The following is a 25,733-nucleotide window of genomic DNA, read 5'->3' as shown; positions in this document are numbered from 1 at the left end:
TTGACCAAAAAAATACATCCTATCTGTGGAAAACGGCAGTGCAGGGATAGGGAAGAAAACTATAGGCATCCAAAGGAGCCCGGCTAGCTCAGTCGGTAGAGCATGAGACTCTTAATCTCAGGGTCGTGGGTTGGAGCCCCACGTTGGGCGAAAACAACTAAAATTGTAGTGCTTTTTGACCAAAAAAATACATCGTATCTGTGGAAAACGGCAGTGCAGGGATAGGGAAGAAAACTATGGGTATCCAAAGGAGCCCGGCTTGCTCCGTCGGTAGAGCATGAGACTCTTAATCTCAGGGTTGTGGGTTCGAGCCCCACGTTGGGCGAAAACAACTAAAATTTTAGTGCTTTTTGACCAAAAAAATAGAAATTGAAAGTCTCTTTACAATATTTGCAATATTTTGATTGTTAACATGCAATATATGAATGCATGTCTGGATGATGTGTAATGGGGCAATACCACACCTTAATGTATTCACTGTAAAAGAAAAAGTATGTATCATCTTACTATAAAATAAAGTGGAGAAAACACAAATAAGACTTTTTTCCACACAGGTTTAATCGGCTATTTCCTGATATTCTTCAATGCGTTCTGATATTGACTGGTAATTGTGTTTGATACTTTCTTAGACTATTTCTGCCTCTGGCTGATGTGTATTTTCTTTCCAAACTCCACCAGGGCCTATGATTACACAGCATCCTATCTGTGGAAAACGGCAGTGCAGGGATAGGGAAGAAAACTATAGGCATCCAAAAGAGCCCGGCCAGCTCAGTCGGTAGAGCATGAGACTCTTAATCTCAGGGTCGTGGGTTCGAGCCCCACGTTGGGCGAAAACAACTAAAATTTTAGTGCTTTTTGACCAAAAAAATACATCCTATCTGTGGAAAACGGCAGTGCAGGGATAGGGAAGAAAACTATAGGCATCCAAAGGAGCCCGGCTAGCTCAGTCTGTAGAGCATGAGACTCTTAATCTCAGGGTCGTTGGTGCGAGCCCCACGTTGGGCGAAAACAACTAAAATTTTAGTGCTTTTTGACCAAAAAAATAGAAATTGAAAGTCTCTTTACAATATTTGCAATATTTTCATTGTTAACATGCAATATATGAATGCATGTCTGGATGATATGTAATGGGGCAATACCACACCTTAATGTATTCACTGTAAAAGAAAAAGTATGTATCATCTTACTATAAAATAAAGTGGAGAAAACACAAATAAGACTTTTTTCCACACAGGTTTAATCGGCTATTTCCTGATATTCTTTAATGCGTTCTGATATTGACTGGTAATTGTGTTTGATACTTTCTTAGACTATTTCTGCCTCTGGCTGATGTGTATTTTCTTTCCAAACTCCACCAGAGCCTATGATTACACAGCATCCTATCTGTGGAAAGCGGCAGTGCAGGGATAGGGAAGAAAACTAGAGGCATCCAAAAGAGCCCGGCTAGCTCAGTCGGTAGAGCATGAGACTCTTAATCTCAGGGTCGTGGGTGCGAACCCCACGTTGGGCGAAAACAACTAAAAATTTAGTGCTTTTTGACCAAAAAAATAGAAATTGAAAGTCTCTTTACAATATTTGCAATATTTTGATTGTTAACATGCAATATATGAATGCATGTCTGGATGATGTGTAATGGGGCAATACCACACCTTAATGTATTCACTGTAAAAGAAAAAGTATGTATCATCTTACTATAAAATAAAGTGGAGAAAACACAAATAAGACTTTTTTCCACAAAGGTTTAATCGGCTATTTCCTGATATTCTTCAATGCGTTCTGATATTGACTGGTAATTGTGTTTGATACTTTCTTAGACTATTTCTACCTCTGGCTGAGGTGTATTTTCTTTCCAAACTCCACCAGAGCCTATGATTACACAGCATCCTATCTGTGGAAAACGGCAGTGCAGGGATAGGGAAGAAAACTATAGGCATCCAAAGGAGCCCGGCTAGCTCAGTCGGTAGAGCATGAGACTCTTAATCTCAGGGTCGTGGGTTCGAGCCCCACGTTGTGCAAAAACAACTAAAATTGTAGTGCTTTTTGACCAAAAAAATAGAAATTGAAAGTCTCTTTGCAATATTTTGATTGTTAACATGCAATATATGAATGCATGTCTGGATGATGTGTAATGGGGCAATACCACACCTTAATGTATTCACTGTAAAAGAAAAAGTATGTATCATTTTACTATAAAATAAAGTGGAGAAAACACAAATAAGACTTTTTTCCACACAGGTTTAATCGGCTATTTCCTGATATTCTTCAATGCGTTCTGATATTGACTGGTAATTGTGTTTGATACTTTCTTAGACTATTTCTGCCTCTGGCTGATGTGTATTTTCTTTCCAAACTCCACCAGAGCCTATGATTACACAGCATCCTATCTGTGGAAAACGGCAGTGCAGGGATAGGGAAGAAAACCATAAGCATCCAAAGGAGCCCGGCTAGCTCAGTCGGTAGAGCATGAGACTCTTAATCTCAGGGTCGTGGGTTCGAGCCCTACTTTGGGCGAAAACAACTAAAATTTTAGTGCTTTTTGACCAAAAAAATAGAAATTGAAAGTCTCTTTACAATATTTGCAATATTTTCATTGTTAACATGCAATATATGAATGCATGTCTGGATGATATGTAATGGGGCAATACCACACCTTAATGTATTCACTGTAAAAGAAAAAGTATGTATCATCTTACTATAAAATAAAGTGGAGAAAACACAAATAAGACTTTTTTCCACACAGGTTTAATCGGCTATTTCCTGATATTCTTCAATGCGTTCTGATATTGACTGGTAATTGTGTTTGATACTTTCTTAGACTATTTCTGCCTCTGGCTGATGTGTATTTTCTTTCCAAACTCCACCAGAGCCTATGATTACAAAGCATCCTATCTGTGGAAAACGGCAGTGCAGGGATAGGGAAGAAAACTATAGGCATCCAAAGGAGCCCGGCTAGCTCAGTCGGTAGAGCATGACACTCTTAATCTCAGGGTCGTGGGTTCGAGCCCCATGTTGGGCGAACACAACTAAAATTGTAGTGCTTTTTGACCAAAAAAATACATCCTATCTGTGGAAAACGGCAGTGCAGGGATAGGGAAGAAAACTATGGGCATCCAAAGGAGCCCGGCCTGCTCAGTCGGTAGCGCATGAGACTCTTAATCTCAGGGTCGTGGGTGCGAGCCCCACGTTGGGCGAAAACAACTAAAATTTTAGTGCGTTTTGACCAAAAAAATAGAAATTGAAAGTCTCTTTACAATATTTGCAATATTTTGATTGTTAACATGCAATATATGAATGCATGTCTGGATGATGTGTAATGGGGCAATACCACACCTTAATGTATTCACTGTAAAAGAAAAAGTATGTATCATCTTACTATAAAATAAAGTGGAGAAAACACAAATAAGACTTTTTTCCACACAGGTTTAATCGGCTATTTCCTGATATTCTTCAATGCGTTCTGATATTGACTGGTAATTGTGTTTGATACTTCCTTAGACTATTTCTGCCTCTGGCTGATGTGTATTTTCTTTCCAAACTCCACCAGAGCCTATGATTACACAGCATCCTATCTGTGGAAAGCGGCAGTGCAGGGATAGGGAAGAAAACTTTCGGCATCCAAAGGAGCCCGGCTAGCTCAGTCGGTAGAGCATGAGACTCTTAATCTCAGGGTCGTGGATTAGAGCCCACGTTGGGCGAAAACAACTAAAATTGTAGTGCTTTTTGACCAAAAAAATACATCCTATCTGTGGAAAACGGCAGTGCAGGGATAGGGAAGAAAACTATAGGCATCCAAAGGAGCCCGGCTAGCTCAGTCGGTAGAGCATGAGACTCTTAATCTCAGGGTTGTGGGTTCGAGCCCCACGTTGGGCGAAAACAACTAAAATTGTAGTGCTTTTTGACCAAAAAAATACATCCTATCTGTGGAAAGCGGCAGTGCAGGGATAGGGAAGAAAACTATAGGCATCCAAAGGAGCCCGGCTAGCTCAGTCGGTAGAGCATGAGACTCTTAATCTCAGGGTCGTGGGTGCGAACCCCACGTTGGGCGAAAACAACTAAAATCTTAGTGCTTTTTGACCAAAAAAATAGAAATTGAAAGTCTCTTTACAATATTTGCAATATTTTGATTGTTAACATGCAATATATGAATGCATGTCTGGATGATGTGTAATGGGGCAATACTACACCTTAATGTATTCACTGTAAAAGAAAAAGTATGTATCATTTTACTATAAAATAAAGTGGAGAAAACACAAATAAGACTTTTTTCCACAAAGGTTTAATCGGCTATTTCCTGATATTCTTCAATGCGTTCTGATATTGACTGGTAATTGTGTTTGATACTTTCTTAGACTATTTCTACCTCTGGCTGAGGTGTATTTTCTTTCCAAACTCCACCAGAGCCTATGATTACACAGCATCCTATCTGTGGAAAACGGCAGTGCAGGGATAGGGAAGAAAACTATAGGCATCCAAAGGAGCCCGGCTAGCTCAGTCGGTAGAGCATGAGACTCTTAATCTCAGGGTCGTGGGTTCGAGCCCCACGTTGTGGGAAAACAACTAAAATTGTAGTGCTTTTTGACCAAAAAAATAGAAATTGAAAGTCTCTTTGCAATATTTTGATTGTTAACATGCAATATATGAATGCATGTCTGGATGATGTGTAATGGGGCAATACCACACCTTAATGTATTCACTGTAAAAGAAAAAGTATGTATCATCTTACTATAAAATAAAGTGGAGAAAACACAAATAAGACTTTTTTCCACACAGGTTTAATCGGCTATTTCCTGATATTCTTCAATGCGTTCTGATATTGACTGGTAATTGTGTTAGATACTTTCTTAGACTATTTCTGCCTCTGGCTGATGTGTATTTTCTTTCCAAACTCCACCAGAGCCTATGATTACACAGCATCCTATCTGTGGAAAACGGCAGTGCCGGGATAGGGAAGAAAACTATAGGCATCCAAAGGAGCCCGGCTAGCTCAGTCGGTAGAGCATGAGACTCTTAATCTCAGGGTCGTGGGTGCGAGCCCCACGTTGGGCGAAAACAACTAAAATTTTAGTGCTTTTTGACCAAAAAAATAGAAATTGAAAGTCTCTTTACAATATTTGCAATATTTTGATTGTTAACATGCAATATATGAATGCATGTCTGGATGATGTGTAATGGGGCAATACCACACCTTAATGTATTCACTGTAAAAGAAAAAGTATGTATCATCTTACTATAAAATAAAGTGGAGAAAACACAAATAAGACTTTTTTCCACACAGGTTTAATCGGCTATTTCCTGATATTCTTCAATGCGTTCTGATATTGACTGGTAATTGTGTTTGATACTTTCTTAGACTATTTCTGCCTCTGGCTGATGTGTATTTTCTTTCCAAACTCCACCAGAGCCTATGATTACACAGCATCCTATCTGTGGAAAGCGGCAGTGCAGGGATAGGGAAGAAAACTATAGGCATCCAAAGGAGCCCGGCTAGCTCAGTCGGTAGAGCATGAGACTCTTAATCTCAGGGTCGTGGGTTAGAGCCCACGTTGGGCGAAAACAACTAAAATTGTAGTGCTTTTTGACCAAAAAAATACATCCTATCTGTGGAAAACGGCAGTGCAGGGATAGGGAAGAAAACTATAGGCATCCAAAGGAGCCCGGCTAGCTCAGTCGGTAGAGCATGAGACTCTTAATCTCAGGGTTGTGGGTTCAAGCCCCACGTTGGGCGAAAACAACTAAAATTGTAGTGCTTTTTGACCAAAAAAATACATCCTATCTGTGGAAAACGGCAGTGCAGGGATAGGGAAGAAAACTATAGGCATCCAAAGGAGCCCGGCTAGCTCAGTCGGTAGAGCTTGAGACTCTTAATCTCAGGGTCGTGGGTTCAAGCCCCACGTTGGGCGAAAACAACTAAAATTTTAGTGCTTTTTGACCAAAAAAATAGAAATTGAAAGTCTCTTTACAATATTTGCAATATTTTGATTGTTAACATGCAATATATGAATGCATGTCTGGATGATGTGTAATGGGGCAATACCACACCTTAATGTATTCACAGTAAAAGAAAAAGTATGTATCATCTTACTATAAAATAAAGTGGAGAAAACACAAATAAGACTTTTTTCCACACAGGTTTAATCGGCTATTTCCTGATATTCTTCAATGCGTTCTGATATTGACTGGTAATTGTGTTTGATACTTTCTTAGACTATTTCTGCCTCTGGCTGATGTGTATTTTCTTTCCAAACTCCACCAGAGCCTATGATTACACAGCATCCTATCTGAGGAAAGCGGCAGTGCAGGGATAGGGAAGAAAACTATAGGCATCCAAAAGAGCCCGGCTAGCTCAGTCGGTAGAGCATGAGACTCTTAATCTCAGGGTCGTGGGTGCGAACCCCACGTTGGGCGAAAACAACTAAAATTTTAGTGCTTTTTGACCAAAAAAATAGAAATTGAAAGTCTCTTTACAATATTTGCAATATTTTGATTGTTAACATGCAATATATGAATGCATGTCTGGATGATGTGTAATGGGGCAATACCACACCTTAATGTATTCACTGTAAAAGAAAAAGTATGTATCATCTTACTATAAAATAAAGTGGAGAAAACACAAATAAGACTTTTTTCCACAAAGGTTTGATCGGCTATTTCCTGATATTCTTCAATGCGTTCTGATATTGACTGGTAATTGTGTTTGATACTTTCTTAGACTATTTCTACCTCTGGCTGAGGTGTATTTTCTTTCCAAACTCCACCAGAGCCTATGATTACACAGCATCCTATCTGTGGAAAACGGCAGTGCAGGGATAGGGAAGAAAACTATAGGCATCCAAAGGAGCCCGGCTAGCTCAGTCGGTAGAGCATGAGACTCTTAATCTCAGGGTCGTGGGTTCGAGCCCCACGTTGTGCGAAAACAACTAAAATTGTAGTGCTTTTTGACCAAAAAAATAGAAATTGAAAGTCTCTTTGCAATATTTTGATTGTTAACATGCAATATATGAATGCATGTCTGGATGATGTGTAATGGGGCAATACCACACCTTAATGTATTCACTGTAAAAGAAAAAGTATGTATCATCTTACTATAAAATAAAGTGGAGAAAACACAAATAAGACTTTTTTCCACACAGGTTTAATCGGCTATTTCCTGATATTCTTCAATGCGTTCTGATATTGACTGGTAATTGTGTTTGATACTTTCTTAGACTATTTCTGCCTCTGGCTGATGTGTATTTTCTTTCCAAACTCCACCAGAGCCTATGATTACAAAGCATCCTATCTGTGGAAAACGGCAGTGCAGGGATAGGGAAGAAAACTATAGGCATCCAAAGGAGCCCGGCTAGCTCAGTCGGTAGAGCATGAGACTCTTAATCTCAGGGTGGTGGGTTCGAGCCCCATGTTGGGCGAACACAACTAAAATTGTAGTGCTTTTTGACCAAAAAAATACATCCTATCTGTGGAAACGGCAGTGCAGGGATAGGGAAGAAAACTATGGGCATCCAAAGGAGCCCGGCTTGCTCAGTCGGTAGCGCATGAGACTCTTAATCTCAGGGTCGTGGGTGCGAGCCCCACGTTGGGCGAAAACAACTAAAATTTTAGTGCTTTTTGACCAAAAAAATAGAAATTGAAAGTCTCTTTACAATATTTGCAATATTTTGATTGTTAACATGCAATATATGAATGCATGTCTGGATGATGTGTAATGGGGCAATACCACACCTTAATGTATTCACTGTAAAAGAAAAAGTATGTATCATCTTACTATAAAATAAAGTGGAGAAAACACAAATAAGACTTTTTTCAACACAGGTTTAACCGGCTATTTCCTGATATTCTTCAATGCGTTCTGATATTGACTGGTAATTGTGTTTGATACTTTCTTAGACTATTTCTGCCTCTGGCTGATGTGTATTTTCTTTCCAAACTCCACCAGAGCCTATGATTACACAGCATCCTATCTGTGGAAAACGGCAGTGCAGAGATAGGGAAGAAAACTATAGGCATCCAAAGGAACCCTGCTAGCTCAGTCGGTAGAGCATGAGACTCTTAATCTCCGGGTCGTGGGTTCGAGCCCCACGTTGGGCGAAAACAACTAAAATTGTAGTGCTTTTTGACAAAAAAAATACATCCTATCTGTGGAAAACGGCAGTGCAGGGATAGGGAAGAAAACTATAGACATCCAAAGGAGCCCGGCTAGCTCAGTCGGTAGAGCATGAGACTCTTAATCTCAGGTTCGTGGGTTGGAGCCCCACGTTGGGCGAAAACAACTAAAATTCTAGTGCTTTTTGACCAAAAAAATACATCGTATCTGTGGAAAACGGCAGTGCAGGGATAGGGAAGAAAACTATGGGTATCCAAAGGAGCCCGGCTTGCTCCGTCGGTAGAGCATGAGACTCTTAATCTCAGGGTTGTGGGTTCGAGCCCCACGTTGGGCGAAAACAACTAAAATTTTAGTGCTTTTTGACCAAAAAAATAGAAATTGAAAGTCTCTTTACAATATTTGCAATATTTTGATTGTTAACATGCAATATATGAATGCATGTCTGGATGATGTGTAATGGGGCAATACCACACCTTAATGTATTCACTGTAAAAGAAAAAGTATGTATCATCTTACTATAAAATAAAGTGGAGAAAACACAAATAAGACTTTTTTCCACACAGGTTTAATCGGCTATTTCCTGATATTCTTCAATGCGTTCTGATATTGACTGGTAATTGTGTTTGATACTTTCTTAGACTATTTCTGCCTCTGGCTGATGTGTATTTTCTTTCCAAACTCCACCAGAGCCTATGATTACACAGCATCCTATCTGTGGAAAACGGCAGTGCAGGGATAGGGAAGAAAACTATAGGCATCCAAAGGAGCCCGGCTAGCTCAGTCGGTAGAGCATGAGACTCTTAATCTCAGGGTCGTGGGTTCGAGCCCCATGTTGGGCGAACACAACTAAAATTGTAGTGCTTTTTGACCAAAAAAATACATCCTATCTGTGGAAAACGGCAGTGCAGGGATAGGGAAGAAAACTATGGGCATCCAAAGGAGCCCGGCTTGCTCAGTCGGTAGTGCATGAGACTCTTAATCTCAGGGTCGTGGGTGCGAGCCCCACGTTGGGCGAAAACAACTAAAATTTTAGTGCTTTTTGACCAAAAAAATAGAAATTGAAAGTCTCTTTACAATATTTGCAATATTTTGATTGTTAACATGCAATATATGAATGCATGTCTGGATGATGTGTAATGGGGCAATACCACACCTTAATGTATTCACTGTAAAAGAAAAAGTATGTATCATCTTACTATAAAATAAAGTGGAGAAAACACAAATAAGACTTTTTTCCACACAGGTTTAACCGGCTATTTCCTGATATTCTTCAATGCGTTCTGATATTGACTGGTAATTGTGTTTGATACTTTCTTAGACTATTTCTGCCTCTGGCTGATGTGTATTTTCTTTCCAAACTCCACCAGAGCCTATGATTACACAGCATCCTATCTGTGGAAAACGGCAGTGCAGAGATAGGGAAGAAAACTATAGGCATCCAAAGGAACCCGGCTAGCTCAGTCGGTAGAGCATGAGACTCTTAATCTCCGGGTCGTGGGTTCGAGCCCCACGTTGGGCGAAAACAACTAAAATTGTAGTGCTTTTTGACCAAAAAAATACATCCTATCTGTGGAAAACGGCAGTGCAGGGATAGGGAAGAAAACTATAGGCATCCAAAGGAGCCCGGCTAGCTCAGTCGGTAGAGCATGAGACTCTTAATCTCAGGGTCGTGGGTTGGAGCCCCACGTTGGGCGAAAACAACTAAAATTGTAGTGCTTTTTGACCAAAAAAATACATCGTATCTGTGGAAAACGGCAGTGCAGGGATAGGGAAGAAAACTATGGGTATCCAAAGGAGCCCGGCTTGCTCCGTCGGTAGCGCATGAGACTCTTAATCTCAGGGTTGTGGGTTCGAGCCCCACGTTGGGCGAAAACAACTAAAATTTTAGTGCTTTTTGACCAAAAAAATAGAAATTGAAAGTCTCTTTACAATATTTGCAATATTTTGATTGTTAACATGCAATATATGAATGCATGTCTGGATGATGTGTAATGGGGCAATACCACACCTTAATGTATTCACTGTAAAAGAAAAAGTATGTATCATCTTACTATAAAATAAAGTGGAGAAAACACAAATAAGACTTTTTTCCACACAGGTTTAATCGGCTATTTCCTGATATTCTTCAATGCGTTCTGATATTGACTGGTAATTGTGTTTGATACTTTCTTAGACTATTTCTGCCTCTGGCTGATGTGTATTTTCTTTCCAAACTCCACCAGGGCCTATGATTACACAGCATCCTATCTGTGGAAAACGGCAGTGCAGGGATAGGGAAGAAAACTATAGGCATCCAAAAGACCCCGGCCAGCTCAGTCGGTAGAGCATGAGACTCTTAATCTCAGGGTCGTGGGTTCGAGCCCCACGTTGGGCGAAAACAACTAAAATTTTAGTGCTTTTTGACCAAAAAAATACATCCTATCTGTGGAAAACGGCAGTGCCGGGATAGGGAAGAAAACTATAGGCATCCAAAGGAGCCCGGCTAGCTCAGTCTGTAGAGCATGAGACTCTTAATCTCAGGGTCGTTGGTGCGAGCCCCACGTTGGGCGAAAACAACTAAAATTTTAGTGCTTTTTGACCAAAAAAATACATCCTATCTGTGGAAAACGGCAGTGCAGGGATAGGGAAGAAAACTGTGGGCATCCAAAGGAGCCCGGCTTGCTCAGTCGGTAGCGCATGAGACTCTTAATCTCAGGGTCGTGGGTGCGAGCCCCACGTTGGGTGAAAACAACTAAAATTTTAGTGCTTTTTGACCAAAAAAATAGAAATTGAAAGTCTCTTTACAATATTTGCAATATTTTGATTGTTAACATGCAATATATGAATGCATGTCTGGATGATGTGTAATGGGGCAATACCACACCTTAATGTATTCACAGTAAAAGAAAAAGTATGTATCATCTTACTATAAAATAAAGTGGAGAAAACACAAATAAGACTTTTTTCCACACAGGTTTAATCGGCTATTTCCTGATATTCTTCAATGCGTTCTGATATTGACTGGTAATTGTGTTTGATACTTTCTTAGACTATTTCTGCCTCTGGCTGATGTGTATTTTCTTTCCAAACTCCACCAGAGCCTATGATTACACAGCATCCTATCTGTGGAAAGCGGCAGTGCAGGGATAGGGAAGAAAACTATAGGCATCCAAAAGAGACCGGCTAGCTCAGTCGGTAGAGCATGAGACTCTTAATCTCAGGGTCGTGGGTGCGAACCCCACGTTGGGCGAAAACAACTAAAATTGTAGTGCTTTTTGACCAAAAAAATACATCCTATCTGTGGAAAACGGCAGTGCAGGGATAGGGAAGAAAACTATAGGCATCCAAAGGAGCCCGGCTAGCTCAGTCGGTAGAGCATGAGACTCTTAATCTCAGGGTCGTGGGTTGGAGCCCCACGTTGGGCGAAAACAACTAAAATTGTAGTGCTTTTTGACCAAAAAAATACATCGTATCTGTGGAAAACGGCAGTGCAGGGATAGGGAAGAAAACTATGGGTATCCAAAGGAGCCCGGCTTGCTCCGTCGGTAGAGCATGAGACTCTTAATCTCAGGGTTGTGGGTTCGAGCCCCACGTTGGGCGAAAACAACTAAAATTTTAGTGCTTTTTGACCAAAAAAATAGAAATTGAAAGTCTCTTTACAATATTTGCAATATTTTGATTGTTAACATGCAATATATGAATGCATGTCTGGATGATGTGTAATGGGGCAATACCACACCTTAATGTATTCACTGTAAAAGAAAAAGTATGTATCATCTTACTATAAAATAAAGTGGAGAAAACACAAATAAGACTTTTTTCCACAAAGGTTTAATCGGCTATTTCCTGATATTCTTCAATGCGTTCTGATATTGACTGGTAATTGTGTATGATACTTTCTTAGACTATTTCTACCTCTGGCTGAGGTGTATTTTCTTTCCAAACTCCACCAGAGCCTATGATTACACAGCATCCTATCTGTGGAAAACGGCAGTGCAGGGATAGGGAAGAAAACTATAGGCATCCAAAGGAGCCCGGCTAGCTCAGTCGGTAGAGCATGAGACTCTTAATCTCAGGGTCGTGGGTTCGAGCCCCACGTTGTGCGAAAACAACTAAAATTGTATTGCTTTTTGACCAAAAAAATAGAAATTGAAAGTCTCTTTGCAATATTTTGATTGTTAACATGCAATATATGAATGCATGTCTGGATGATGTGTAATGGGGCAATACCACACCTTAATGTATTCACTGTAAAAGAAAAAGTATGTATCATCTTACTATAAAATAAAGTGGAGAAAACACAAATAAGACTTTTTTCCACACAGGTTTAATCGGCTATTTCCTGATATTCTTCAATGCGTTCTGATATTGACTGGTAATTGTGTTTGATACTTTCTTAGACTATTTCTGCCTCTGGCTGATGTGTATTTTCTTTCCAAACTCCACCAGAGCCTATGATTACACAGCATCCTATCTGTGGAAAACGGCAGTGCAGGGATAGGGAAGAAAACTATAAGCATCCAAAGAAGCCCGGCTAGCTCAGTCGGTAGAGCATGAGACTCTTAATCTCAGGGTCGTGGGTTCGAGCCCTACTTTGGGCGAAAACAACTAAAATTTTAGTGCTTTTTGACCAAAAAAATAGAAATTGAAAGTCTCTTTACAATATTTGCAATATTTTCATTGTTAACATGCAATATATGAATGCATGTCTGGATGATATGTAATGGGGCAATACCACACCTTAATGTATTCACTGTAGAAGAAAAAGTATGTATCATCTTACTATAAAATAAAGTGGAGAAAACACAAATAAGACTTTTTTCCACACAGGTTTAATCGGCTATTTCCTGATATTCTTCAATGCGTTCTGATATTGACTGGTAATTGTGTTTGATACTTTCTTAGACTATTTCTGCCTCTGGCTGATGTGTATTTTCTTTCCAAACTCCACCAGAGCCTATGATTACAAAGCATCCTATCTGTGGAAAACGGCAGTGCAGGGATAGGGAAGAAAACTATAGGCATCCAAAGGAGCCCGGGTAGCTCAGTCGGTAGAGCATGAGACTCTTAATCTCAGGGTCGTGGGTTCGAGCCCCATGTTGGGCGAACACAACTAAAATTGTAGTGCTTTTTGACCAAAAAAATACATCCTATCTGTGGAAAACGGCAGTGCAGGGATAGGGAAGAAAACTATGGGCATCCAAAGGAGCCCGGCTTGCTCAGTCGGTAGCGCATGAGACTCTTAATCTCAGGGTCATGGGTGCGAGCCCCACGTTGGGCGAAAACAACTAAAATTTTAGTGCTTTTTGACCAAAAAAATAGAAATTGAAAGTCTCTTTACAATATTTGCAATATTTTGATTGTTAACATGCAATATATGAATGCATGTCTGGATGATGTGTAATGGGGCAATACCACACCTTAATGTATTCACTGTAAAAGAAAAAGTATGTATCATCTTACTATAAAATAAAGTGGAGAAAACACAAATAAGACTTTTTTCCACACAGGTTTAACCGGCTATTTCCTGATATTCTTCAATGCATTCTGATATTGACTGGTAATTGTGTTTGATACTTTCTTAGACTATTTCTGCCTCTGGCTGATGTGTATTTTCTTTCCAAACTCCACCAGAGCCTATGATTACACAGCATCCTATCTGTGGAAAACGGCAGTGCAGAGATAGGGAAGAAAACTATAGGCATCCAAAGGAACCCGGCTAGCTCAGTCGGTAGAGCATGAGACTCTTAATCTCCGGGTCGTGGGTTCGAGCCCCACGTTGGGCGAAAACAACTAAAATTGTAGTGCTTTTTGACCAAAAAAATACATCCTATCTGTGGAAAACGGCAGTGCAGGGATAGGGAAGAAAACTATAGGCATCCAAAGGAGCCCGGCTAGCTCAGTCGGTAGAGCATGAGACTCTTAATCTCAGGGTCGTGGGTTGGAGCCCCACGTTGGGCGAAAACAACTAAAATTGTAGTGCTTTTTGACCAAAAAAATACATCGTATCTGTGGAAAACGGCAGTGCAGGGATAGGGAAGAAAACTATGGGTATCCAAAGGAGCCCGGCTTGCTCCGTCGGTAGAGCATGAGACTCTTAATCTCAGGGTTGTGGGTTCGAGCCCCACGTTGGGCGAAAACAACTAAAATTTTAGTGCTTTTTGACCAAAAAAATAGAAATTGAAAGTCTCTTTACAATATTTGCAATATTTTGATTGTTAACATGCAATATATGAATGCATGTCTGGATGATGTGTAATGGGGCAATACCACACCTTAATGTATTCACTGTAAAAGAAAAAGTATGTATCATCTTACTATAAAATAAAGTGGAGAAAACACAAATAAGACTTTTTTCCACACAGGTTTAATCGGCTATTTCCTGATATTCTTCAATGCGTTCTGATATTGACTGGTAATTGTGTTTGATACTTTCTTAGACTATTTCTGCCTCTGGCTGATGTGTATTTTCTTTCCAAACTCCACCAGGGCCTATGATTACACAGCATCCTATCTGTGGAAAACGGCAGTGCAGGGATAGGGAAGAAAACTATAGGCATCCAAAAGAGCCCGGCCAGCTCAGTCGGTAGAGCATGAGACTCTTAATCTCAGGGTCGTGGGTTCGAGCCCCACGTTGGGCGAAAACAACTAAAATTTTAGTGCTTTTTGACCAAAAAAATACATCCTATCTGTGGAAAACGGCAGTGCAGGGATAGGGAAGAAAACTATAGGCATCCAAAGGAGCCCGGCTAGCTCAGTCTGTAGAGCATGAGACTCTTAATCTCAGGGTCGTTGGTGCGAGCCCCACGTTGGGCGAAAACAACTAAAATTTTAGTGCTTTTTGACCAAAAAAATAGAAATTGAAAGTCTCTTTACAATATTTGCAATATTTTCATTGTTAACATGCAATATATGAATGCATGTCTGGATGATATGTAATGGGGCAATACCACACCTTAATGTATTCACTGTAAAAGAAAAAGTATGTATCATCTTACTATAAAATAAAGTGGAGAAAACACAAATAAGACTTTTTTCCACACAGGTTTAATCGGCTATTTCCTGATATTCTTTAATGCGTTCTGATATTGACTGGTAATTGTGTTTGATACTTTCTTAGACTATTTCTGCCTCTGGCTGATGTGTATTTTCTTTCCAAACTCCACCAGAGCCTATGATTACACAGCATCCTATCTGTGGAAAGCGGCAGTGCAGGGATAGGGAAGAAAACTAGAGGCATCCAAAAGAGCCCGGCTAGCTCAGTCGGTAGAGCATGAGACTCTTAATCTCAGGGTCGTGGGTGCGAAACCCACGTTGGGCGAAAACAACTAAAATTTTAGTGCTTTTTGACCAAAAAAATAGAAATTGAAAGTCTCTTTACAATATTTGCAATATTTTGATTGTTAACATGCAATATATGAATGCATGTCTGGATGATGTGTAATGGGGCAATACCACACCTTAATGTATTCACTGTAAAAGAAAAAGTATGTATCATCTTACTATAAAATAAAGTGGAGAAAACACAAATAAGACTTTTTTCCACAAAGGTTTAATCGGCTATTTCCTGATATTCTTCAATGCGTTCTGATATTGACTGGTAATTGTGTTTGATACTTTCTTAGACTATTTCTACCTCTGGCTGAGGTGTATTTTCTTTCCAAACTCCACCAGAGCCTATGATTACACAGCATCCTATCTGTGGAAAACGGCAGTGCAGGGATAGGGAAGAAAACTATAGGCATCCAAAGGAGCCCGGCTAGCTCAGTCGGTAGAGCATGAGACTCTTAATCTCAGGGTCGTGGGTTCGAGCCCCACGTTGTGCAAAAACAACTAAAATTGTAGTGCTTTTTGACCAAAAAAATAGAAATTGAAAGTCTCTTTGCAATATTTTGATTGTTAACATGCAATATATGAATGCATGTCTGGATGATGTGTAATGGGGCAATACCACACCTTAATGTATTCACTGTAAAAGAAAAAGTATGTATCATTTTACTATAAAATAAAGTGGAGAAAACACAAATAAGACTTTTTTCCACACAGGTTTAATCGGCTATTTCCTGATATTCTTCAATGCGTTCTGATATTGACTGGTAATTGTGTTTGATACTTTCTTAGACTATTTCTGCCTCTGGCTGATGTGTATTTTCTTTCCAAACTCCACCAGAGCCTATGATTACACAGCATCCTATCTGTGGAAAACGGCAGTGCAGGGATAGGGAAGAAAACCATAAGCATCCAAAGGAGCCCGGCTAGCTCAGTCGGTAGAGCATGAGACTCTTAATCTCAGGGTCGTGGGTTCGAGCCCTACTTTGGGCGAAAACAACTAAAATTTTAGTGCTTTTTGACCAAAAAAATAGAAATTGAAAGTCTCTTTACAATATTTGCAATATTTTCATTGTTAACATGCAATATATGAATGCATGTCTGGATGATATGTAATGGGGCAATACCACACCTTAATGTATTCACTGTAAAAGAAAAAGTATGTATCATCTTACTATAAAATAAAGTGGAGAAAACACAAATAAGACTTTTTTCCACACAGGTTTAATCGGCTATTTCCTGATATTCTTCAATGCGTTCTGATATTGACTGGTAATTGTGTTTGATACTTTCTTAGACTATTTCTGCCTCTGGCTGATGTGTATTTTCTTTCCAAACTCCACCAGAGCCTATGATTACAAAGCATCCTATCTGTGGAAAACGGCAGTGCAGGGATAGGGAAGAAAACTATAGGCATCCAAAGGAGCCCGGCTAGCTCAGTCGGTAGAGCATGACACTCTTAATCTCAGGGTCGTGGGTTCGAGCCCCATGTTGGGCGAACACAACTAAAATTGTAGTGCTTTTTGACCAAAAAAATACATCCTATCTGTGGAAAACGGCAGTGCAGGGATAGGGAAGAAAACTATGGGCATCCAAAGGAGCCCGGCCTGCTCAGTCGGTAGCGCATGAGACTCTTAATCTCAGGGTCGTGGGTGCGAGCCCCACGTTGGGCGAAAACAACTACAATTTTAGTGCTTTTTGACCAAAAAAATAGAAATTGAAAGTCTCTTTACAATATTTGCAATATTTTGATTGTTAACATGCAATATATGAATGCATGTCTGGATGATGTGTAATGGGGCAATACCACACCTTAATGTATTCACTGTAAAAGAAAAAGTATGTATCATCTTACTATAAAATAAAGTGGAGAAAACACAAATAAGACTTTTTTCCACACAGGTTTAACCGGCTATTTCCTGATATTCTTCAATGCGTTCTGATATTGACTGGTAATTGTGTTTGATACTTTCTTAGACTATTTCTGCCTCTGGCTGATGTGTATTTTCTTTCCAAACTCCACCAGAGCCTATGATTACACAGCATCCTATCTGTGGAAAACGGCAGTGCAGAGATAGGGAAGAAAACTATAGGCATCCAAAGGAACCCGGCTAGCTCAGTCGGTAGAGCATGAGACTCTTAATCTCCGGGTCGTGGGTTCGAGCCCCACGTTGGGCGAAAACAACTAAAATTGTAGTGCTTTTTGACCAAAAAAATACATCATATCTGTGGAAAACGGCAGTGCAGGGATAGGGAAGAAAACTATAGGCATCCAAAGGAGCCCGGCTAGCTCAGTCGGTAGAGCATGAGACTCTTAATCTCAGGGTTGTGGGTTGGAGCCCCACGTTGGGCGAAAACAACTAAAATTGTAGTGCTTTTTGACCAATAAAATACATCGTATCTGTGGAAAACGGTAGTGCAGGGATAGGGAAGAAAACTATGGGTATCCAAAGGAGCCCGGCTTGCTCTGTCGGTAGAGCATGAGACTCTTAATCTCAGGGTTGTGGGTTCGAGCCCCACGTTGGGCGAAAACAACTAAAATTTTAGTGCTTTTTGACCAAAAAAATAGAAATTGAAAGTCTCTTTACAATATTTGCAATATTTTGATTGTTAACATGCAATATATGAATGCATGTCTGGATGATGTGTAATGGGGCAATACCACACCTTAATGTATTCACTGTAAAAGAAAAAGTATGTATCATCTTACTATAAAATAAAGTGGAGAAAACACAAATAAGACTTTTTTCCACACAGGTTTAATCGGCTATTTCCTGATATTCTTCAATGCGTTCTGATATTGACTGGTAATTGTGTTTGATACTTCCTTAGACTATTTCTGCCTCTGGCTGATGTGTATTTTCTTTCCAAACTCCACCAGGGCCTATGATTACACAGCATCCTATCTGTGGAAAACGGCAGTGCAGGGATAGGGAAGAAAACTATAGGCATCCAAAAGAGCCCGGCCAGCTCAGTCGGTAGAGCATGAGACTCTTAATCTCAGGGTCGTGGGTTCGAGCCCCACGTTGGGGGAAAACAACTAAAATTTTAGTGCTTTTTGACCAAAAAAATACATCCTATCTGTGGAAAACGGCAGTGCCGGGATAGGGAAGAAAACTATAGGCATCCAAAGGAGCCTGGCTAGCTCAGTCTGTAGAGCATGAGACTCTTAATCTCAGGGTCGTGGGTGCGAGCCCCACGTTGGGCGAAAACAACTAAAATTTTAGTGCTTTTTGACCAAAAAAATAGAAATTGAAAGTCTCTTTACAATATTTGCAATATTTTCATTGTTAACATGCAATATATGAATGCATGTCTGGATGATATGTAATGGGGCAATACCACACCTTAATGTATTCACTGTAAAAGAAAAAGTATGTATCATCTTACTATAAAATAAAGTGGAGAAAACACAAATAAGACTTTTTTCCACACAGGTTTAATCGGCTATTTCCTGATATTCTTCAATGCGTTCTGATATTGACTGGTAATTGTGTTTGATACTTTCTTAGACTATTTCTGCCTCTGGCTGATGTGTATTTTCTTTCCAAACTCCACCAGAGCCTATGATTACAAAGCATCCTATCTGTGGAAAACGGCAGTGCAGCGATAGGGAAGAAAACTATAGGCATCCAAAGGAGCCCGGCTAGCTCAGTCGGTAGAGCATGAGACTCTTAATCTCAGGGTCGTGCGTTCGAGCCCCACGTTGGGCAAACACAACTAAAATTGTAGTGCTTTTTGACCAAAAAAATACATCCTATCTGTGGAAAACGGCAGTGCAGGGATAGGGAAGAAAACTATAGGCATCCAAAGGAGCCCGGCTAGCTCAGTTGGTAGAGCATGAGACTCTTAATCTCAGGGTCGTGGGTTAGAGCCCACGTTGGGCGAAAACAACTAAAATTGTAGTGCTTTTTGACCAAAAAAATACATCCTATCTGTGGAAAACGGCAGTGCAGGGATAGCGAAGAAAACTATAGGCATCCAAAGGAGCCCGGCTAGCTCAGTCGGTAGAGCATGAGACTCTTAATCTCAGGGTTGTGGGTTCAAGCCCCACGTTGGGCGAAAACAACTAAAATTGCAGTGCTTTTTGACCAAAAGAATACATCCTATCTGTGGAAAACAGCAGTGCCGGGATAGGGAAGAAAACTATAGGCATCCAAAGGAGCCCGGCTAGCTCAGTCTGTAGAGCATGAGACTCTTAATCTCAGGGTCGTGGGTGCGAGCCCCACGTTGGGCGAAAACAACTAAAATTTTAGTGCTTTTTGACCAAAAAAATAGAAATTGAAAGTCTCTTTACAATATTTGCAATATTTTCATTGTTAACATGCAATATATGAATGCATGTCTGGATGATATGTAATGGGGCAATACCACACCTTAATGTATTCACTGTAAAAGAAAAAGTATGTAACATCTTACTATAAAATAAAGTGGAGAAAACACAAATAAGACTTTTTTCCACACAGGTTTAATCGGCTATTTCCTGATATTCTTCAATGCGTTCTGATATTGACTGGTAATTGTGTTTGATACTTTCTTAGACTATTTCTGCCTCTGGCTGATGTGTATTTTCTTTCCAAACTCCACCAGAGCCTATGATTACAAAGCATCCTATCTGTGGAAAACGGCAGTGCAGGGATAGGGAAGAAAACTATAGGCATCCAAAGGAGCCCGGCTAGCTCAGTCGGTAGAGCATGACACTCTTAATCTCAGGGTCGTGGGTTCGAGCCCCATGTTGGGCGAACACAACTAAAATTGTAGTGCTTTTTGACCAAAAAAATACATCCTATCTGTGGAAAACGGCAGTGCAGGGATAGGGAAGAAAACTATGGGCATCCAAAGGAGCCCGGCCTGCTCAGTCGGTAGCGCATGAGACTCTTAATCTCAGGGTCGTGGGTGCGAGCCCCACGTTGGGCGAAAACAACTAAAACTTTAGTGCTTTTTGACCAAAAAAATAGAAATTGAAAGTCTCTTTACAATATTTGCAATATTTTGATTGTTAACATGCAATATATGAATGCATGTCTGGATGATGTGTAATGGGGCAATACCACACCTTAATGTATTCACTGTAAAAGAAAAAGTATGTATCATCTTACTATAAAATAAAGTGGAGAAAACACAAATAAGACTTTTTTCCACACAGGTTTAACCGGCTATTTCCTGATATTTTCTTCAATGCGTTCTGATATTGACTGGTAATTGTGTTTGATACTTTCTCAGACTATTTCTGCCTCTGGCTGATGTGTATTTTCTTTCCAAACTCCACCAGAGCCTATGATTACACAGCATCCTATCTGTGGAAAACGGCAGTGCAGAGATAGGGAAGAAAACTATAGGCATCCAAAGGAACCCGGCTAGCTCAGTCGGTAGAGCATGAGACTCTTAATCTCCGGGTCGTGGGTTCGAGCCCCACGTTAGGCGAAAACAACTAAAATTGTAGTGCTTTTTGACCAAAAAAATACATCCTATCTGTGGAAAACGGCAGTGCAGGGATAGGGAAGAAAACTATAGGCATCCAAAGGAGCCCGGCTAGCTCAGGCGGTAGAGCATGAGACTCTTAATCTCAGGGTCGTGGGTTGGAGCCCCACGTTGGGCGAAAACAACTAAAAGTGTAGTGTTTTTTGACCAATAAAATACATTGTATCTGTGGAAAACGGTAGTGCAGGGATAGGGAAGAAAACTATGGGTATCCAAAGGAGCCCGGCTTGCTCCGTCGGTAGAGCATGAGACTCTTAATCTCAGGGTTGTGGGTTTGAGCCCCACGTTGGGCGAAAACAACTAAAATTTTAGTGCTTTTTGACCAAAAAAATAGAAATTGAAAGTCTCTTTACAATATTTGCAATATTTTGATTGTTAACATGCAATATATGAATGCATGTCTGGATGATGTGTAATGGGGCAATACCACACCTTAATGTATTCACTGTAAAAGAAAAAGTATGTATCATCTTACTATAAAATAAAGTGGAGAAAACACAAATAAGACTTTTTTCCACACAGGTTTAATCGGCTATTTCCTGATATTCTTCAATGCGTTCTGATATTGACTGGTAATTGTGTTTGATACTTCCTTAGACTATTTCTGCCTCTGGCTGATGTGTATTTTCTTTCCAAACTCCACCAGGGCCTATGATTACACAGCATCCTATCTGTGGAAAACGGCAGTGCAGGGATAGGGAAGAAAACTATAGGCATCCAAAAGAGCCCGGCCAGCTCAGTCGGTAGAGCATGAGACTCTTAATCTCAGGGTCGTGGGTTCGAGCCCCACGTTGGGGGAAAACAACTAAAATTTTAGTGCTTTTTGACCAAAAAAATACATCCTATCTGTGGAAAACGGCAGTGCCGGGATAGGGAAGAAAACTATAGGCATCCAAAGGAGCCTGGCTAGCTCAGTCTGTAGAGCATGAGACTCTTAATCTCAGGGTCGTGGGTGCGAGCCCCACGTTGGGCGAAAACAACTAAAATTTTAGTGCTTTTTGACCAAAAAAATAGAAATTGAAAGTCTCTTTACAATATTTGCAATATTTTCATTGTTAACATGCAATATATGAATGCATGTCTGGATGATATGTAATGGGGCAATACCACACCTTAATGTATTCACTGTAAAAGAAAAAGTATGTATCATCTTACTATAAAATAAAGTGGAGAAAACACAAATAAGACTTTTTTCCACACAGGTTTAATCGGCTATTTCCTGATATTCTTCAATGCGTTCTGATATTGACTGGTAATTGTGTTTGATACTTTCTTAGACTATTTCTGCCTCTGGCTGATGTGTATTTTCTTTCCAAACTCCACCAGAGCCTATGATTACAAAGCATCCTATCTGTGGAAAACGGCAGTGCAGCGATAGGGAAGAAAACTATAGGCATCCAAAGGAGCCCGGCTAGCTCAGTCGGTAGAGCATGAGACTCTTAATCTCAGGGTCGTGCGTTCGAGCCCCACGTTGGGCAAACACAACTAAAATTGTAGTGCTTTTTGACCAAAAAAATACATCCTATCTGTGGAAAACGGCAGTGCAGGGATAGGGAAGAAAACTATAGGCATCCAAAGGAGCCCGGCTAGCTCAGTTGGTAGAGCATGAGACTCTTAATCTCAGGGTCGTGGGTTAGAGCCCACGTTGGGCGAAAACAACTAAAATTGTAGTGCTTTTTGACCAAAAAAATACATCCTATCTGTGGAAAACGGCAGTGCAGGGATAGCGAAGAAAACTATAGGCATCCAAAGGAGCCCGGCTAGCTCAGTCGGTAGAGCATGAGACTCTTAATCTCAGGGTTGTGGGTTCAAGCCCCACGTTGGGCGAAAACAACTAAAATTGCAGTGCTTTTTGACCAAAAGAATACATCCTATCTGTGGAAAACAGCAGTGCCGGGATAGGGAAGAAAACTATAGGCATCCAAAGGAGCCCGGCTAGCTCAGTCTGTAGAGCATGAGACTCTTAATCTCAGGGTCGTGGGTGCGAGCCCCACGTTGGGCGAAAACAACTAAAATTTTAGTGCTTTTTGACCAAAAAAATAGAAATTGAAAGTCTCTTTACAATATTTGCAATATTTTCATTGTTAACATGCAATATATGAATGCATGTCTGGATGATATGTAATGGGGCAATACCACACCTTAATGTATTCACTGTAAAAGAAAAAGTATGTAACATCTTACTATAAAATAAAGTGGAGAAAACACAAATAAGACTTTTTTCCACACAGGTTTAATCGGCTATTTCCTGATATTCTTCAATGCGTTCTGATATTGACTGGTAATTGTGTTTGATACTTTCTTAGACTATTTCTGCCTCTGGCTGATGTGTATTTTCTTTCCAAACTCCACCAGAGCCTATGATTACAAAGCATCCTATCTGTGGAAAACGGCAGTGCAGGGATAGGGAAGAAAACTATAGGCATCCAAAGGAGCCCGGCTAGCTCAGTCGGTAGAGCATGACACTCTTAATCTCAGGGTCGTGGGTTCGAGCCCCATGTTGGGCGAACACAACTAAAATTGTAGTGCTTTTTGACCAAAAAAATACATCCTATCTGTGGAAAACGGCAGTGCAGGGATAGGGAAGAAAACTATGGGCATCCAAAGGAGCCCGGCCTGCTCAGTCGGTAGCGCATGAGACTCTTAATCTCAGGGTCGTGGGTGCGAGCCCCACGTTGGGCGAAAACAACTAAAACTTTAGTGCTTTTTGACCAAAAAAATAGAAATTGAAAGTCTCTTTACAATATTTGCAATATTTTGATTGTTAACATGCAATATATGAATGCATGTCTGGATGATGTGTAATGGGGCAATACCACACCTTAATGTATTCACTGTAAAAGAAAAAGTATGTATCATCTTACTATAAAATAAAGTGGAGAAAACACAAATAAGACTTTTTTCCACACAGGTTTAACCGGCTATTTCCTGATATTTTCTTCAATGCGTTCTGATATTGACTGGTAATTGTGTTTGATACTTTCTCAGACTATTTCTGCCTCTGGCTGATGTGTATTTTCTTTCCAAACTCCACCAGAGCCTATGATTACACAGCATCCTATCTGTGGAAAACGGCAGTGCAGAGATAGGGAAGAAAACTATAGGCATCCAAAGGAACCCGGCTAGCTCAGTCGGTAGAGCATGAGACTCTTAATCTCCGGGTCGTGGGTTCGAGCCCCACGTTAGGCGAAAACAACTAAAATTGTAGTGCTTTTTGACCAAAAAAATACATCCTATCTGTGGAAAACGGCAGTGCAGGGATAGGGAAGAAAACTATAGGCATCCAAAGGAGCCCGGCTAGCTCAGGCGGTAGAGCATGAGACTCTTAATCTCAGGGTCGTGGGTTGGAGCCCCACGTTGGGCGAAAACAACTAAAAGTGTAGTGTTTTTTGACCAATAAAATACATTGTATCTGTGGAAAACGGTAGTGCAGGGATAGGGAAGAAAACTATGGGTATCCAAAGGAGCCCGGCTTGCTCCGTCGGTAGAGCATGAGACTCTTAATCTCAGGGTTGTGGGTTTGAGCCCCACGTTGGGCGAAAACAACTAAAATTTTAGTGCTTTTTGACCAAAAAAATAGAAATTGAAAGTCTCTTTACAATATTTGCAATATTTTGATTGTTAACATGCAATATATGAATGCATGTCTGGATGATGTGTAATGGGGCAATACCACACCTTAATGTATTCACTGTAAAAGAAAAAGTATGTATCATCTTACTATAAAATAAAGTGGAGAAAACACAAATAAGACTTTTTTCCACACAGGTTTAATCGGCTATTTCCTGATATTCTTCAATGCGTTCTGATATTGACTGGTAATTGTGTTTGATACTTCCTTAGACTATTTCTGCCTCTGGCTGATGTGTATTTTCTTTCCAAACTCCACCAGGGCCTATGATTACACAGCATCCTATCTGTGGAAAACGGCAGTGCAGGGATAGGGAAGAAAACTATAGGCAGCCAAAAGAGCCCGGCCAGCTCAGTCGGTAGAGCATGAGACTCTTAATCTCAGGGTCGTGGGTTCGAGCCCCACGTTGGGCGAAAACAACTAAAATTTTAGTGCTTTTTGACCAAAAAAATACATCCTATCTGTGGAAAACGGCAGTGCCGGGATAGGGAAGAAAACTATAGGCATCCAAAGGAGCCCGGCTAGCTCAGTCTGTAGAGCATGAGACTCTTAATCTCAGGGTCGTGGGTGCGAGCCCCACGTTGGGCGAAAACAACTAAAATTTTAGTGCTTTTTGACCAAAAAAATAGAAATTGAAAGTCTCTTTACAATATTTGCAATATTTTCATTGTTAACATGCAATATATGAATGCATGTCTGGATGATATGTAATGGGGCAATACCACACCTTAATGTATTCACTGTAAAAGAAAAAGTATGTATCATCTTACTATAAAATAAAGTGGAGAAAACACAAATAAGACTTTTTTCCACACAGGTTTAATCGGCTATTTCCTGATATTCTTCAATGCGTTCTGATATTGACTGGTAATTGTGTTTGATACTTTCTTAGACTATTTCTGCCTCTGGCTGATGTGTATTTTCTTTCCAAACTCCACCAGAGCCTATGATTACAAAGCATCCTATCTGTGGAAAACGGCAGTGCAGGGATAGGGAAGAAAACTATAGGCATCCAAAGGAGCCCGGCTAGCTCAGTCGGTAGAGCATGAGACTCTTAATCTCAGGGTCGTGCGTTCGAGCCCCACGTTGGGCAAACACAACTAAAATTGTAGTGCTTTTTGACCAAAAAAATACATCCTATCTGTGGAAAACGGCAGTGCAGGGATAGGGAAGAAAACTATGGGCATCCAAAGGAGCCCGGCTTGCTCAGTC

This window comes from Ambystoma mexicanum, chromosome 4q, assembly GCF_040938575.1.
Source record: "Ambystoma mexicanum isolate Mex_15411 chromosome 4q, UKY_AmexF1_1, whole genome shotgun sequence".
Taxonomy (NCBI): Eukaryota; Metazoa; Chordata; class Amphibia; order Caudata; family Ambystomatidae; genus Ambystoma; species Ambystoma mexicanum.
This window is presented reverse-complemented; position numbering follows the sequence as displayed.